General features: G+C 44.4%; 1 protein-coding gene across 1 annotated transcript in view; it reads left to right on the top strand.

The window, feature by feature from the left end:
- The first annotated feature begins 2883 nt into the window (after positions 1 to 2883).
- Positions 2884 to 15235, top strand: part of Abca1 (ATP binding cassette subfamily A member 1) — a 127918-nt gene continuing 115566 nt past the window's right edge. The window contains exon 1 of the mRNA XM_052716106.1: positions 2884 to 3138. The gene's annotated coding sequence lies outside the window, so the exon portion shown is untranslated. The remainder of the gene's footprint in view (positions 3139 to 15235) is intronic.

A 15235-nucleotide genomic window follows, 5' to 3' on the forward strand; every position in this document is an offset into this window, starting at 1 on the left:
TTAGAAGATCCCAGGGTCATCTCAGAATAGAACGTCAAGCCACCCAGGGTCAAGCCACCCAGGGCACATTTACGGAATCTACTATTTCAGAGCAACAGTAACAGAGAGAGACCTTCCCATTTATGTAGACAGAGCTTCCTAGGAGAAGGTGTGGGTTTTTGGTGAAAGTGTTAAAGGTTTCGGAAGATGTGGTAGGGAAAGCTCTTGGAAGCATGCTCAGGAGCAAACCAGCCAGAGACACTCAAAGGCGGGAAGGGAGAGATTCCTGCTTTGGAATTTCTCTCAGAAGTGTGATCTCCTCAAAGTTCTGATTGTTGAAACCCAGCAGTTGTGTTGTATGATGCTGTCCCACTGGCAGAGCATGCCACGTGGTCTCAACAGACTAATGTTGAGTGTAACTTGGATGAAACATATGATCTCTGTAGGGAGAGTTACAAAATATGTAGGTACACACAGTCTCAACATTACAGTGTGTTTGCGTACTCACTGTGGTGAAGGTTGAGTGTGTGTGTTTGGGGTGGGGGGCAGATTCTGAACCCCACAGGGGTTCTTAGTTAAAGGGAGCAAGTTTGGCTTCGGAGCCATTGCCCTCACATAGTGAGGATCCTGGGATGCTCTGCCTGGGGCTTTCTTTGTAGTCTTTCTTCTTTCTCTAGCATTCTAACTGCCGGATTTGTGTGGTGCCTAACTGTGGCCGACTCCCTAGTAGAGAACCCCAGGAGGTTAGCTTTTATTTTTAAGACCAAGAAAGGATTTGTGCACATGAGTGTTTTGCGTGTATGCATGTGTGTGTACCAATACATGTCTGGTTCCTGTGTAGGCCAGAAGATGGTGTCAGAGCTCCTGGAACTGGAGTTACAGAGGGTTGTGAGCCCCTATGTGGGTGTCAGAAACCGAATTTCAAAGGAGTACTGTTGGGAACCATGCCCTTTAAAGTACAAAAAGAATAATGGTGTTAGGTGATGTGTTAGGATTTAAACGTCTTAAGGTATAAAGGAAGTGGGAAAAGAGACAGAGAGATCTACTCTCTTCATAAAATTGTGTGAAGAATGATAGCTATTCCCTTAGGCATTTTTCTTTGTACACAGATGGCCACAGACATTATTTTAAATTCATTGCTAGTACTGGACTTTTGAAATTCTGTCACAGGAAATAGTTTATAGGCTGTGGATGTCACTAAAAAATGCCACGGATGCTCAGTCAGGAAGATTCTGTTTATGGTGCCCTTCTTCCAAGGTCTTCAAAGGTTTCAACAAATTCATTTTTCAGAAAACTCTTCAGAGACAAAGAGAACATTCTCTCTTCTTGGAAGATGAGGAAACACAAGGACTGAGGATGTGGCCCAGTGGGCAGAGTGCCGGCCTAGCATGCAAGAACCTGGGCTCATCTCCCTGCACTGTACAAAATGGGTGTGGTACCCGGCTCCTGTAATTTTAGGCCTAGGGAGGTGGAGGCAAGAGGATCAGGAATTCAAGATTATTGAGTTTATGACCAGACTACATGAGACTCTATCTCAATTAAAATAAATAAAATAAAATAGAGGCAGAAAAACTTCACCTAACTTTGGTCCAGTTTGACATGGAAACCCACTCTTGTGACCACAGCTGTCCTTTTTTGTGGCTTATAAGTACCTATTGTCAGTGGAGGGTGTGTGTGTGTGTGTGTGTGTGTGTGTGTGTGTGTGTGTGTGTGTGTGTGTGTGTCTTTCTGCAGGCATTGCAGTTCTGGAATGTGATGGAGCTTGGGCTGAGAAGAGAATGGGGTTAGTGGCAGCTCTTTTACTCCACCCCATTCCTACCCAGGTTCCGATCAAACTGAGGAGTTGAAGTGTAAACCTGCTTTTTGATGCGCTGTCTTTGTCAAGGAAGGAGATATTTATTCGTTTGTTACCTTGATGTAGGATGCACCATATAGGCTTGTAGTATGAAGCCTCTTACCTCTGGCAGTCTGCTGTGTGGGGCAGTTTGTTACCTGATTGTCCATGGAAATAACGAAGAGAGAAGCTCACAAGCTGGAGTGGTTATATACCTTTCCAAGGCAGTCGAAAAATCCTTACGAGTTAAAATCCAAGCCCTGTGCATTATAATGAAAACAAAGCCCCCTCCAATTTAGAAAGAGATGAAGCAAGAAACTCTTCAATGATCTTCTGAGGGATCTGTCTTTCTGTGCCCCGCTCCCCCAGTGTGTGTGTGTGTGTGTGTGTGTGTGTGTGTGTGTGTGTGTGTGTGTGTGTGTGTATAGCAGGTGCAGACTGGGACTCTCGAAGGTAGCAGGTCTTCTTTTGAAAAACCAAAGTCAAGGTTTGAGGCAGAAACCAAAATCAGGCTGATAATCACCCTATCCACCCACCCCCACCCCCACCTAGGGCTTTGCAAGAAAGAGACAGGAGATGATGGGCATCTGGACATCTGGACAGGTCAGTCTTCCTTCCCAACCTGGGGCCGAGTAAACTAACACAAGGAGAGAGAGGGAGAGGGAGAGAGGGAGGGAGGGGACAAAAAAAAAAAAAACACCCCTCAACCGACCAACCAATTAACCAAAAATCCCAAACTATTGCAAAAAGCAAGAGTTTACAGGAAGCGTTTTTTCCCCATTCCCTCCGCTGCTGGGAACGCGGGGTCCTTGGCGCACCTTAAGCCGGGAGTTTCCGGTTCTCCGGAGGCTAGCGGGTCAGGGCCGGGGCGACGGAACCGGACCCCGCGAAGCCTGCACCGTGCGCCCCCGGTGCCCGCCGCGGCGCACTGTCGCCCGTTTAAGGGGCGGGCCGCGACTCCACGTGCTTTCTGCTGAGTGACTGAACTACATAAACAGAGGCCGGGAAGGGGGCGGGGGAAGAGGGAGAGAACAGCATTTGACCGGTAGTAACCCCGGCGCTCGGCACAGCCGAATCTATAAAAGGAACTAGTCGCGGCAAAAACCAGTAATTCCGAGGGCGAGCGAGCGGGCCGGGACCGGCCAAGCCCACATCTCTCTCCGCAGCGCAGGGCTGGGCAGGGGCGCCGCGGGACCCGCTCAGCTACAGCCGGTTTGGGGCGCTCCTCTGCTCCCTGTTTCCCCCCACTTTTTTCCCTCCCCCTTTCTGGAAGGGTTTGTGCACAGGGTGGGAGAAACAGACACAAACACCAAAGTGGAAAACAGGTAAGAGGTTCTTCAGTGACTTGGGTGTTTTGTTTTGGGGCCAAGGAAGCTTTGGGAAGCTCTCCGTTTCTTGGACTTTGGTCCTTGAACCCCCATATTTCCTACTTCTAGGGATGCAAATAGGACAGGGGCAGCATAAATTGGGGGAGGATGTCTGGGAAGGGCCGTGAGAACCTTGGGATGCAGAACTGTAGCACTCGGGTCTCCCCAGCCGGAGACCGGGGAGAGCATCTCTGGCCTGGGAGACCCGCCTCGGGAGCAGTGGGAGCCAGGATTCTCGGGCGCCCTAGGGGCGCAGTCACTGGAATGGGGAGACGAGGATCGTCTGTGAAGCGTCTCCCTTTGTCTAGCTCCGGGTCGGCCGTCGCCCACAAGTGTCACATCAGAGTCCCCACTCCTTTATTGAAGTGGTCTGTGTTGGCCTCTGACTTGGAGACTCGGGACTGGGGCGGCTTGTCCTTGTTTCCAAAGAACTCGAGTAGGAAGTGTCCCAAACGGAATCTTTTGTGTCTTTGCGTGCTCGAGGGCTCGGGGCTTTGTTTGACCTAGGGGTCCTACCCACAGGCTTACTGCTCTCCAGAGAGCTGCAGCCCCTGGCGCAAAGTGGGAGACGAGTGTTGTTCCTTCTAAAGACAGAAAACTTGAGAGAGCCTGCAGAAACTCCAAACTGAGGTGTCCATTTCCCCCTCACCCTCTGACCCATCTTCCTGCTTTTTGCTGCCCGTCCCTTGGGGCGACTTGGGGCCGAACACCGATAGAGAAGCTGGGGCTAGGTAGTGCAGCCGAATGACCGCGAGTAACCCCGGCGGGCGGCGCAGAACTCGGGGCTCGGGTGCTGGGCCGGGCTCCGCCGCCAGGGGGTGGGGGCTGGGCGGCCTGCGGGTGGCCCCCGGAGACTAGCCCGCAGCGCCTCCTGGCCGGGTGGCCTAGGTATGGCCCGGTGCTAGACAGTCTGTAGTCCTTCCGCTTCTCTGTGAATCTGGTCAAAACTGGTGCTTCCAAACTGGGAGTAACCCTGGGGGCCCGGGAAGCCAATTTTTTTTTTTTTCTTCTTTTTTTGTCATTGCGTTTCTTGACTCCTGGGCCTTTACAAAATGAAGCAAGGTTCTTGAGGGTGCTCGCGGGTGACAGGCTTGTGGGTAAATGTCTGTTTTTTTTTCTGCACTTACCAGAAAGGAGAGAAATACTATTGAACTTTTTTTTTTTTTTTAAGGGAAAAAGTATCTAGCACTGAAAATAATTGGTTTCCCTCATTTGCTGCATTGGTATTCAACAATTTAAAAAACAAACTAACCCAATACTTGTTCAATGACATCCCTCAAAGGGCGTGGGCAGAATAGATATACAACAGACTGCTATTTAAGCAGAAGGAAAACTTCTTGGCTTAGGATATAGGTCAGTGGTAGAGTGTTTATCTAGCTTGTACAAGACCTTGGGTTCTAGCCCCACTCCAGCAAAAGCAAAACAAAGCAAAAACACAAAACTTCCTTGAACAGAATTGGTATATCGCTTTCTATGTCTCAATCCTCGCCTCCCACAAAGCACACCTGACACACGCCCCCGGCCTCAAAATCACACGCTTACTAGTCATACCTTTTAACCAGGACCCAAGTATTGATACGCTACAAGACGTAAATGTCAATCAAAAAGAACTTGGTTTCTCATCTCCCCTTTTCCTTCAGCCCAGTTTTCATAGTCTAACTACAAACCTAAGGACAACGTAGTATTTTTGTTCCTATCTTTGCAAAAACTTCTCCCACATTAAAGAAAGCATAGAGAATATGTCTGAGTTGATAGTATAATAATACACAAAATAATAAAGATAAATTTTAGTTTCTTCTGTAAGCATGTTTTTTTTCCTCAGTGCTGTCATAAGTCATTAAAGTAGGTAGGGATATTTTTTTGGAAAACATGTGATGCCCAGGGTTAATTATTATTTATGTGAGAACAGGTTGAATCAGAGGGGCCAGGGAAGAAAATTTACAGCCAACATAATGCTCATAGTCCCTTTTTGGAGCAAAATTTGCTGCCATAGAATAATTCATGTGACCCCTTGTAAAAGTCACTGATGTTCTGAACTGACTCACTGGTGGTGACTTGGATCTGATGTGTATCTCTCTGCAGATGAGTATTTGAAATCCAGCCGCTTTTAAGTGTTTCTGTTAGTACCTAAAGGCAGGCCTGTAGTGGACCCTGGGTGTATCTTGATTTGGAACTTGCTGTGTTTTGTGGGAGACAGCATTGGGCTGGAATTGGGAAAAGGTGACTAGGGCTTGTTAGTTTTCCACCTTTGCTCTTGGAAGCCCCAATGCAAACACTGTTAATAATGAATGAAACTTAGCACCTCAGCTGTGTGCTGTCTTACCCTATTTGGAGAGGAGTTGGAATATTTTTACATTTAAATTTTTTCTTCTTAGACGTTGTTTTTCCACCTCATAAACCAGGATGCTTAAGTCTGTATTGTAGTGATTGAAAATAGTTAGATCTTTGCTTTTTTTTCCAAGTTATTTTTAGTTTCTAAGATAGTTAAATGGACATTTCTTTAAACCCTTAAATTAGGACCTTTCTGGATTTTTAGAAAATACCAAAAGCACATGTTGCTTTGGCATTTCTAAAACATTCAAGTATAAATACATCTTTATGTATGGTCTAGATATTAAATAAGTAATGGGATTATAGTGGTCAGTCATTCCGGCATCAAGTTTAAAAGATCATTCTGAATATTTGTTTGATTTAGTTGCATTGGTAGAGTGTCTGCACTAAAAATAAATTAGAGACTGTCTTTACATATGCAAATGAAACATCTTGAATACCAAAGTTATAGCAGGGTTTGTGTCTTAATAATAGACACATGGTGCTCTATGCCAAGTGCTTTTCTAATGTTTCTCCAACACCGAGTTAATCTTCAAAACAAGATTATTTTTTGTGTCTACTCTGCAGATTAAGAAGGTAGGAGGCTACCCAGGCTTTGGCTCTCCACTTTTCCAGCTAAAAGTAGCTGATTTTAGATTTGACTTCAGTTCCAGAAGTCTTTAACTGCCCACATTAAGTAAGGGAGACACTGGTACAATTTCAGATGCGGTGAAATGGAATTTTCTGTGTGTTCATTTGCTGACATTTTTATCAGGAACTCTAATCATGTTTCTGTTGTTGTTCGGGGGTAGTCAGCCAAATTCCCTCCTGGAAGAGACCTTGGTTGTAATTCAATGCAGAAAACCTGCAGTAACATTTGCTCAATTCTCTCTCTCTCTCTCTCTCTCTCTCTCTCTCTCTCTCTCTCTCTCTCTCTCTCTCTCTCTTTTTTAAGAAAACTTAGATTTAAATGAACACAATACTCTTGCCTCAGTCAATTATTTGTGAATAGTGTGTGACCTCAGAGTAGTTTTCTATAGCTAGTGGGGCCAGGCAGTACATTTTAAAAGTACAAAAAGTCAGAAAGTTAGTCTCAGAACTAAAATGGCTTTCACAGGCAGCTCTTTGGTTACACCACATTCTGCATAAAAAAAGCAGTGTGTTTGTGTTTATTGTTGGCAATTGTGGAGTATTGCATTTGTTTTCTAAAACAAAGAGGAAAAGAAGAGTTTGAAATCCTATTTTACTTTTATCCATTTTGGAAAATAAATACAAAACCCTCTAGATTCGTAAGCCTCCTTGAGGACTGACAGGAAGAAAAGTCCCCTTCCTCAGGAGTCACCTGGACCCACAACTCCCTCCCACTCTGCCCTCCATAGGAGCTGATTTCCTTGCTCATCCATGTCATGTACGTAGTGTAGTTTCCAAAATTATAATTAAACTTTGGTCTTCCTGTGGCACACATGCCTTTCTAAAGAGAGGTCTCTGACTCAGTTTCCCCTAGCACTTCACCGCCTCTTTCATATAGAAATGGACAAATACTGACTAGAAGCACTCAGGTAAGAGGCTGGGTGCTGCTTGCTTCCCTGTGTTCTAAAATGACCCAGACAAATGAGACATTCTCAGAAAAGTGTTAGTGAATAATACGACGATGAACATTGGTAAACTTTGTACGTGTTTACATTATTTAAGGCTAGCACACTCAGTAGAATGAAGAGTTCTCCTCACCCAGTTCCATTTCCCCTTCTGAGGAAGATGTGATTTGAGACAATAGTCTATGATGGTCCACATTCAAATTAAATCATGCTTTAATTTATTTTTATGGATAAGCATACCTCATTAAGGTGATTTAGATGTTTAAACACTTTAAAAAGTTACAGTAGCCTCTTATGCATTATTTCTGTTTTCCACACTTTTTTTTGGGTGTTTTGTGCATCATTTCCAAGGCTTCGAGGACACACAGTAGTCAGGAATGGGATCAGTCCAGGTGTTAACAGCTGACTAGAGGAAGGAAGGGGAAAGGTACCACGGCCCTCTTTGGGGACCTGTGGAACTGCTAGGCCAGGCTCTGCATCACATCTGTCCCACTACCTCCTAATTACAACACTCTATGACTGAACCTTTAACTCATAGGCCTTTAAAAAGACATTCAAGACCGCCAATACAGCAACTTTTTTCTTGCTGTCTCCTCCGGGACATTGTTCCTTGAAACTGTTAGGAAACTCACTCTCCTGTGCTCCTGCTCCTAGAAGCATTTTGATATTAATTCCCAAAGTGAATGCTGTGCACCCTTTCTCTCAGGGTATGAGGAAGCAGACCCGACCCCTTTTTTTTAAACGTTGGGAGTAGGGGTAGTGCCGTGGTTTCTCAAGCTGGTTAGATTGCATTTTCTATGGCTTCTGGGTATTTCAGGCCCTGGCAATGTTGTTTTGTTTTGTTGTTTATTTTTAAATCTTTATTAAAATTTTTTAATTAGATTTATTCATTTTATGTGTGTTTTGCCTGCATATGTGTCTGCGTACCAAGTGAATGCTTGGTGAGGTCGGAAGAGGGCGTTGGATCTTGTGGAACTATGGATGGTTGTGAGCCACTGTGTGGGTTCTGGCAATTGAACCCAGGTCCTCTGCAAGAGCAACAAGTGCTCTTAACCATGGAGCCATCTCTCCAGCCTCATTTTGTTTTTAACATCTTCCGTTCTAGTCTCTTCATAATAAAGATCTGTCCTTTGTTTTGTGTCCCAAAGTGGTAGGATGCCCTGCCTCAGTTCACTCTCTAAACAGTCATTCATGGGAAATTAAAATGTTAGTCTGTTGCTTCTTTAATCCTGCTTCTTTATCCTCTGTCAGAATTTGGAGAGTCCCAGTGCCCTTTAGGAGAGAAAAGAGGAATTGTGTACAGAAAAGGCTAAATGCATGGCTTAAATGGACACTGGATTCCTAATATTGGCCTGCCTCGTTTGTTTGTGGTCTCTGTTGGGCCAGTTTTAATCATAAGGAGTTTCCCACCTGGAACTCTCCTTGTTCTCTCAAATACAAAGTGTCCTTTAGCTCTAAGTTCAAATGAGAAGGAAATTTCTACAGAAATCCTGGATGTTGAGGGTTTTCTGGGTGCTGTTTTCTTTATGCAAAAGTACAAATCCTGACACTAATCTTGGTTGGTTAGTGTTAATTGTTATTTGAGGCAGGTGTATTTTTTTGAAAAATGTTAATGATCGTGTTAATTGTAGTAAGATTTTGAATTAAAAATAAAGTAAGCCTTTGGTCACGTTGTATTTATTCAGTTGTCAGTCTTAGGGGATTTGCAAATTTAATGGCAACGTTGCCTTTTCCCTGTTTGCAGCGCTGGCCACATTTCACATGACCAGAGCGTGGCTCTGTCCCCTGCTGAGGAGTGGACTTGGTGGCTTTCATTAAGAGGAGTGAGTGGATGTGCCTGCAGAGACCAACAGGGCACTCTGTCCTCAACAGCTCCATTTGGGGATTCTGGCTCTCACCTGATGGAGCCACTTAGTACACTGTTGGCTTGGAGACTGGAGTGTGTGAATTTTTAAAAGGCAACGTAAAATCACAGTTTCTTCTCCCGCCCACCCCCGTGGGGTGTGTGTGTGTGTGTGTGTGTGTGTGTGTGTGTGTGTGTGTGTGTGTGTGTCTAAAGCAGGCTAGCTGAAGTCCCACCCAGTTGTTTAGTTCCATTTCCCCTGCATACTTTTCTTTTGGTACTCTGAATATTTGATGTGTGGAACCTTAGTAACAGAGTCACTTTTCAAGAAAAATGCATAGAGTCTTGATAATACTGGGCTCAATTGAGATGGATTTCTTTTTTGCAGGATCCTCCCAAACCTCAAATAACAGTGTTTGCGTTGTCAGTACTAACAAATAAAACATGAACACACCCATAAGGTTTTGTTTTTCAGAATAAGTTGTAGACTTACTCCTTTTTCTACTCTTCCTCTAATTAGGTAGCCAGCAAAGTGGTTTGTTTGGCTTTTTGTGGAGAAGATGTCTGTACGTTTGGAGGGAAGGAGTGTGCCTCTGTGCCTGAGCTGGCAAACCCATGGAATTCTCACTTATCTAGTTAGTTGGCGCTTGCTGTGCTATGAAACTGACGTGTTTGGGACACATTGCATCTGTTTACACTGCTTCAGGAGCTGGCTGGGGAAAAGGCAGTCTGGAGAAGGGTCCTGGTGTCAGTCACCTGCTCTCCAAACTGGCGGTGGATAAATAAAAGCTCAGTTTGGATGCCAGACGGGTGGTGGCGCACGCCTTTAATCCTATCCTAGCACTGGGGCAGAGACAGGTGGATCTATGAGTTTAAGGGCAGCTTGGTCTACAGACCGAGTTCCAGGATAAGCAGGGCTACACAGAGAAACCCTGTCTTGAAAAACCAAACCAAACTGAACCAAAATCAATCAAACAAAAAGCTTACTTTGGTAAAAGTGGAAAAGCTGTGTCCAGCTGTTGAAAGGATTCCTCAAGTAAGTCTTGGAACCCGTGGGCTTAAAGCTTCAGGGTCCTGAGCAGTTCTGAATGTTTAATGTTTGGGGATGAGCTCCTAGGAAAGGCATCCTTCTTAGCTGGTACGTTCACACGGGTCCTAGAACATCACCCTGGCCAGTTGCAGACCGTATTGCTCTTTTGAGAGTAACGTAATTCCTAATAAATGAGAGACACATTGAGGAAAATCAAGTGAAATGCTATCCCATTTGAACTTCGTTTTGTTGTTGTTGTTGTTTTTTAAGAGTAACGTAATTCCTAATAAATGAGAGACACATTGAGGAAAATCAAGTGAAATGCTATCCCATTTGAACTTAGTTTTATTGTTGTTGTTGTTGTTTTTTAAACACAGCTGGCAATATTGCCGTGACTTAGCGTCATTTAAACAACTTATCATTCAGCAGGACCCACTTGATAAGTCAGTCCTTGAGAAGACTGTGGGGAGATCTGAAAAGAGATACAGGGTAGGCCCAGATTTCTAATGTGATTGATTTAGAGGCTGGAGAAAATGGGGCAGAGGAAGCCCTGGGCAGGACCCAAGCAAGACTTGTTGGAAAGCAGCAGTGGGCTATAGAAAAATAGCTGAATGATGGGATAGTGTGGAGATAGTAGAGACCCCATAAGGGGATTTTATAGCAAAATGTTGGTATCCTGAAGTGTCACCAGAGATACCAAGGTAAGTTTCATTTTTCCCAATGCTCTGGGCGCTGGAGAGAGCTCCAGTGTTCTCTGGAAAGGCCCTTGAAGGAAGTGGTGCACTCTCTGTGGACCAAGAGAGGAGAGAGATTCCTTTAATGGCCTGCCCACTCTCAGCCCCACCCTGGATGAAAGCTGCACTCTGTGAAGTGAGTAGCGCTCATCATTATAATAACAATGTGTACTGTACTTACTTTGTTCCAGGAACTGGATGAATGTTTTATATACATTGTTAGCACTGTTTTATGCAGAGGATGCAGGGCCTCAGAGTCTCAAGGGTCCCAGAGTCAGTGAATGTTCTCAGACTCCAGCACCAGAGCATCCTTCAGAGATATAAGCCAGATACAGTGATTGTTGCTAATATGCCACTGAACCACACCTCCCAAGATGTTCTTGGAAAACCTTCTTAGAGCAACAGGGAGCATGATCCAGTCAGATTTGTCTGCAAACCTGGGCTTGCAGGTAGCTTGTAGATGAAAGTTAAGGAATGCAATACTCTCTTGCCACTCTTATTCTAGCATTATGATCACAGTTGAAGTTTTTATACTTCACCTTATGACGAATCAGTCATGCTGATAGGTTGAGCTCTTGACTAAGAGAAGTTTCATTTCCCTATGTGCTACCTACCCCTGACCAGGGAAAAAGCAAATACTGTATTATTTGCTAAATTCTTCCTTTGAAGTTTGCTGTTTTTTTTTTTTTTTTTTTTTTGAATCAGTGGGAGGTGAGGGGCAATCTCGTAACATTTGGTTAGAATTTTGCCTTAATTTTACCACAGAGAAACAAGGATTTGGGTTTGATTCAGATCTGCTTCCAGAAAAACCTGGCTTTTAAGTGTTTCAAAAAGTCGTGAGACCGTTTGTTTAGCTGGTAGCAACACTGGAATACTGAGGGTGATAAATAGGGCCATTGACTGTCTAACTATCAGTGACGTCATGGGGGAAGCTTTAGACATTTAGGGTCTCTTGTAGAATAGAAATGTCAACAGCATGAGGAATTGCTTCTCAAAGGCGCCTTACAGATTGGCACACCATTCATGCCTTTCTTACTTCAGCTTTTAGTTTTCATTTTTTATTTCATAGCTCTTGTACTGTAAATTAGGCTGTTAGCAAAGAATTTTGTCTTGGAACTTGGATATGTGTTCCAGGTTGGAAAAAGAAATGTGTGCAGCTGTTTATAATCTTATTGTTATGAATAAGGAAGTACCCATGATGCATTGGTTACTTTGAGCCCTTCTACCTCCCTAGTTATAATTACTAGGGTTGATAGCATTCCATTGAATCTGTATTTTTAATTGGATGGCTTTTAGCACAGCCTCCTGTGAAATAGTGAAGCTTTCCTGGAATGACAGGATGAATTCATTTTGAGGTTGATTTTTGGTTTGCGGACCTCTTGCGCATTTTGTTTTTCACAAATTTCAGGTTAAAATACTACCTTTAGGTAGCAGCATCATTTCTGGCGTAGCTGAGTGCCAGCTTGTGGTCCATCTGTAGGTCTCTGTTACTCAGACCTGTTCCGTGGGGACTCTATGATATGGTTGGAGGGTTCAGGATGGGGGCAGTATATAAGGGACCACTAAGGAGCATGACTTTAGGAGGAGTGAGCCAGTGACTGGAGGCCAGGAAAGCTACATCAAGGCAGTCGGCTTAGTTTCAGGCATGTAGTAAACTGGGGGGTTACCCTTGGAGAAATTTATAGGATGTCTCATAATCCCTCCCACAGCAGCCTTGATTTAAGTCTGGTCTTAAATCATGGGTGCAGCGAGCCTGTGCATGCAGGGTCTCCTGGCCTTTAATAACCTCATTAGGCTTCTCCCTGAACATGGCTACTGATCCAGAGACAGAGGCTCTGAGAGGCTATTAGAGAATAGGCCTTTTCTAAAGCAAGCGCACTCTGTTGGACTTCCGGGTTTCACACCCGATATCACAGGACCTTGCACAACTCCCTGGGGATGAGGCACGAGCCTGGTCTGCGCCTCTTGTTTTTGCATCAGTACCGCTTGAATGGGCAATCAGTTGAGCTCGGCCCCTTTGCAGATCCGCTACGGTTGGGCCTACCTGCTGCTTTGGAGTTGACTGCCTCACCATTTCATGATATGGAACACCACAGATATGCAGTCTTTATTTGCCCCTTTTACCTCACCTAAGAAAAGGAAATTTACAGACCATTGTATTAAGACGTGCCTGCAGCTATGGTGATAAATTTCACCGTGCATTTTGTTTCTGCAAACTGTGGTGGTGGTGGTGATCTGAAAGCAGAACATACACACATGCACAGAGACGCACACTCATTTATTTATTGAACGTTTGGGAGACTAACTCATATAACAATTGTTCCCCCAAAATGAAAATCAGTTGCTAGGTGTGCATCCTGAGTTGATGAACTGTTTGGATGGAACTGGTAAGAGAAATACATTCAGAAGAGTAAACAGAGTCATAAGAGAAACAGCTTAGTGGGAAAAGGCATGTGACTGTCCTCAAAAAGGTGATTGAAGAGCTGTCTGAGTGCCAGCTCAGAAGTGTAGGTAAGGCATTTGCTTCTGGGGGTCCTTAACATCTTCGCCTGTAAGGTTGCAGGAGAGTATGATGGGGGTTGTCTCCTAAATCCCAAGGCATTCGGTCTACAAGTACAGAGATCAAATGTAACACAGATTTAGGAGCCCTCACTCCTTTCCTGTCCCAAAGGACCGACTTTCAGTTCCATGACCTGACACTTGTGGTTACTGCTTGGGGACTTTGGCTATTGGGAAACAGGCATTAGCGAAGGCATTGCCGGGCGTGGGATGAGTGACTCCCTCTGATGGAGCCTAGCACCGGACTCCTGACTGGATTCTTGCAGGAAGGAACGGGACAGGCCCAACCTTTTGTTCCCATACAGCAGTGTTTTTTAGTAACAGTGTGACCACACACACTTCCTCTCCTGCATTTCCTTCAAGAGCCTGAATGCTTCAGGGTAGAGGTGGTCTTGGGAAGGAGTTCTTGTTTTTCTTTGGACTGTGCCAGCTGAGGGGGAGGAATTCTTCTACTTTGCCCTTTATTACGTTTCTTCCTTCTGCTCTTTGGTAGTTATCTGGTCTCATCTCTCTTTGAGGTACACATGTCAAGTTCAAAAGGTCAAAATGTCCTGGTCAGAAAGGGGGTGGTAAGCAGAGTACAGAGTGATGAGGATCATCGTTTTCCCTTCCCATCAAGTTTCCTATGAAGTTCATCCCCCCCCCCCCCCCCCCCCCCCCCCCCGTGTGTGTTTCCTTTTGCTAGTGTTATAGACTTTTATCTTTCCAGTTTGTTTTAGGGAAAAGTGAAAAAAATTTGTCATGCTTGTTGATACTTACGTGACCCTTGGTGGCAACGGAAGGTCGACCCAGTCTCTCACTTCTTCATTCTAGAGATGCTTCATCAGCGGGGACCTCCCTCCCATGTTGCCTTTCCCACTTTCTCTCATAAAATAGAGGGGTCCTGAGAACAGGATCTATGCTATTCAGGATCTGGAGCAGCACATGACCTGTGATAGGCACGCACTAAATATTTGTTGTGGTTAATAGGAGCCTGGCAGAATTGTGGTTGAGGTTGTCTGGCCGAATTATTAAGTAATGACTGCATATTTACCGACAGTATCCCCTCTCAGGGAATCCATAATCAGGCTTCATATTATTCAGTCCTTAGATCTAAGGCATAGTTGGACTCGTGGGATATGCTAGCTATTATAATAGAAAGATTGTCTGGTGTTGGGTTTATTGATGTGTGATTTACATTCTGTAAAATGTACCCCTTTAAAGTATGCAGTTGGATTTTTCACAGATGTACACGATGGTGTAACTCCAGCCACTTTCCCAATATTGAATAGTTCATGCTCCTTTGTGGTCTTATCTCCTCGCCACCTATAACCTCTGACCCCAGAGACCTGGTTTCAGTCTCACTTTTTCCATAGTGTTTTTTTTTCTTTCTTTCTTTCTTTCTTTCTTTCTTTCTTTCTTTCTTTCTTTCTTTCTTTCTTTCTTTCTTTCTTTCTTTCTTTCTTTCTTTCTTTTCTGAAACAAATTTCTCAGTGTAGCCCTGGTTGTCCTGGAACTAGCTCTGTGGATTCGTCTCAAACTCAGAGCTCTGCCTGCCTCTCGAGTGCTGGGATTGAAGGCATGGGCCACCACGTCCGGCTTCATGTGTCTAATTAATCAAATCAGATAGTGTGTCATTGAGTTCTGTGTCTGCTTTATTTCTCTAAGAGTACAGCTGTTGAGATTTGTCTGTGTTGTTGCGTGTGCCAGTGATTTACTCATTTTTGTTGTCCAGTAATACTCCGTTTACATTTATTCTCGTTGATGGACATATGGTTGTTTTCAACTGGCTTTTCTGTATAAAGCTTCCTTAAACATTTGCATATGTCTTTGTGTGGACTTTGGCTCTCATTTCTTTGGCGTAAAATACCTAGGGAGGGATGGTTGGATCATTTCAGAACTGAATGCATAACTTTATAAGAAACTGCCAAACTTTTCCAAAGTGGCACTTGCGTCTCATGTTCCTGAAGTTGGTGTATTGCGTTTGATTACTTCACACACTTGC

Source organism: Peromyscus californicus, unplaced genomic scaffold (genome assembly GCF_007827085.1).
Source record: "Peromyscus californicus insignis strain IS unplaced genomic scaffold, ASM782708v3 Scaffold_5__1_contigs__length_169319896, whole genome shotgun sequence".
NCBI classification, from domain to species: Eukaryota; Metazoa; Chordata; class Mammalia; order Rodentia; family Cricetidae; genus Peromyscus; species Peromyscus californicus.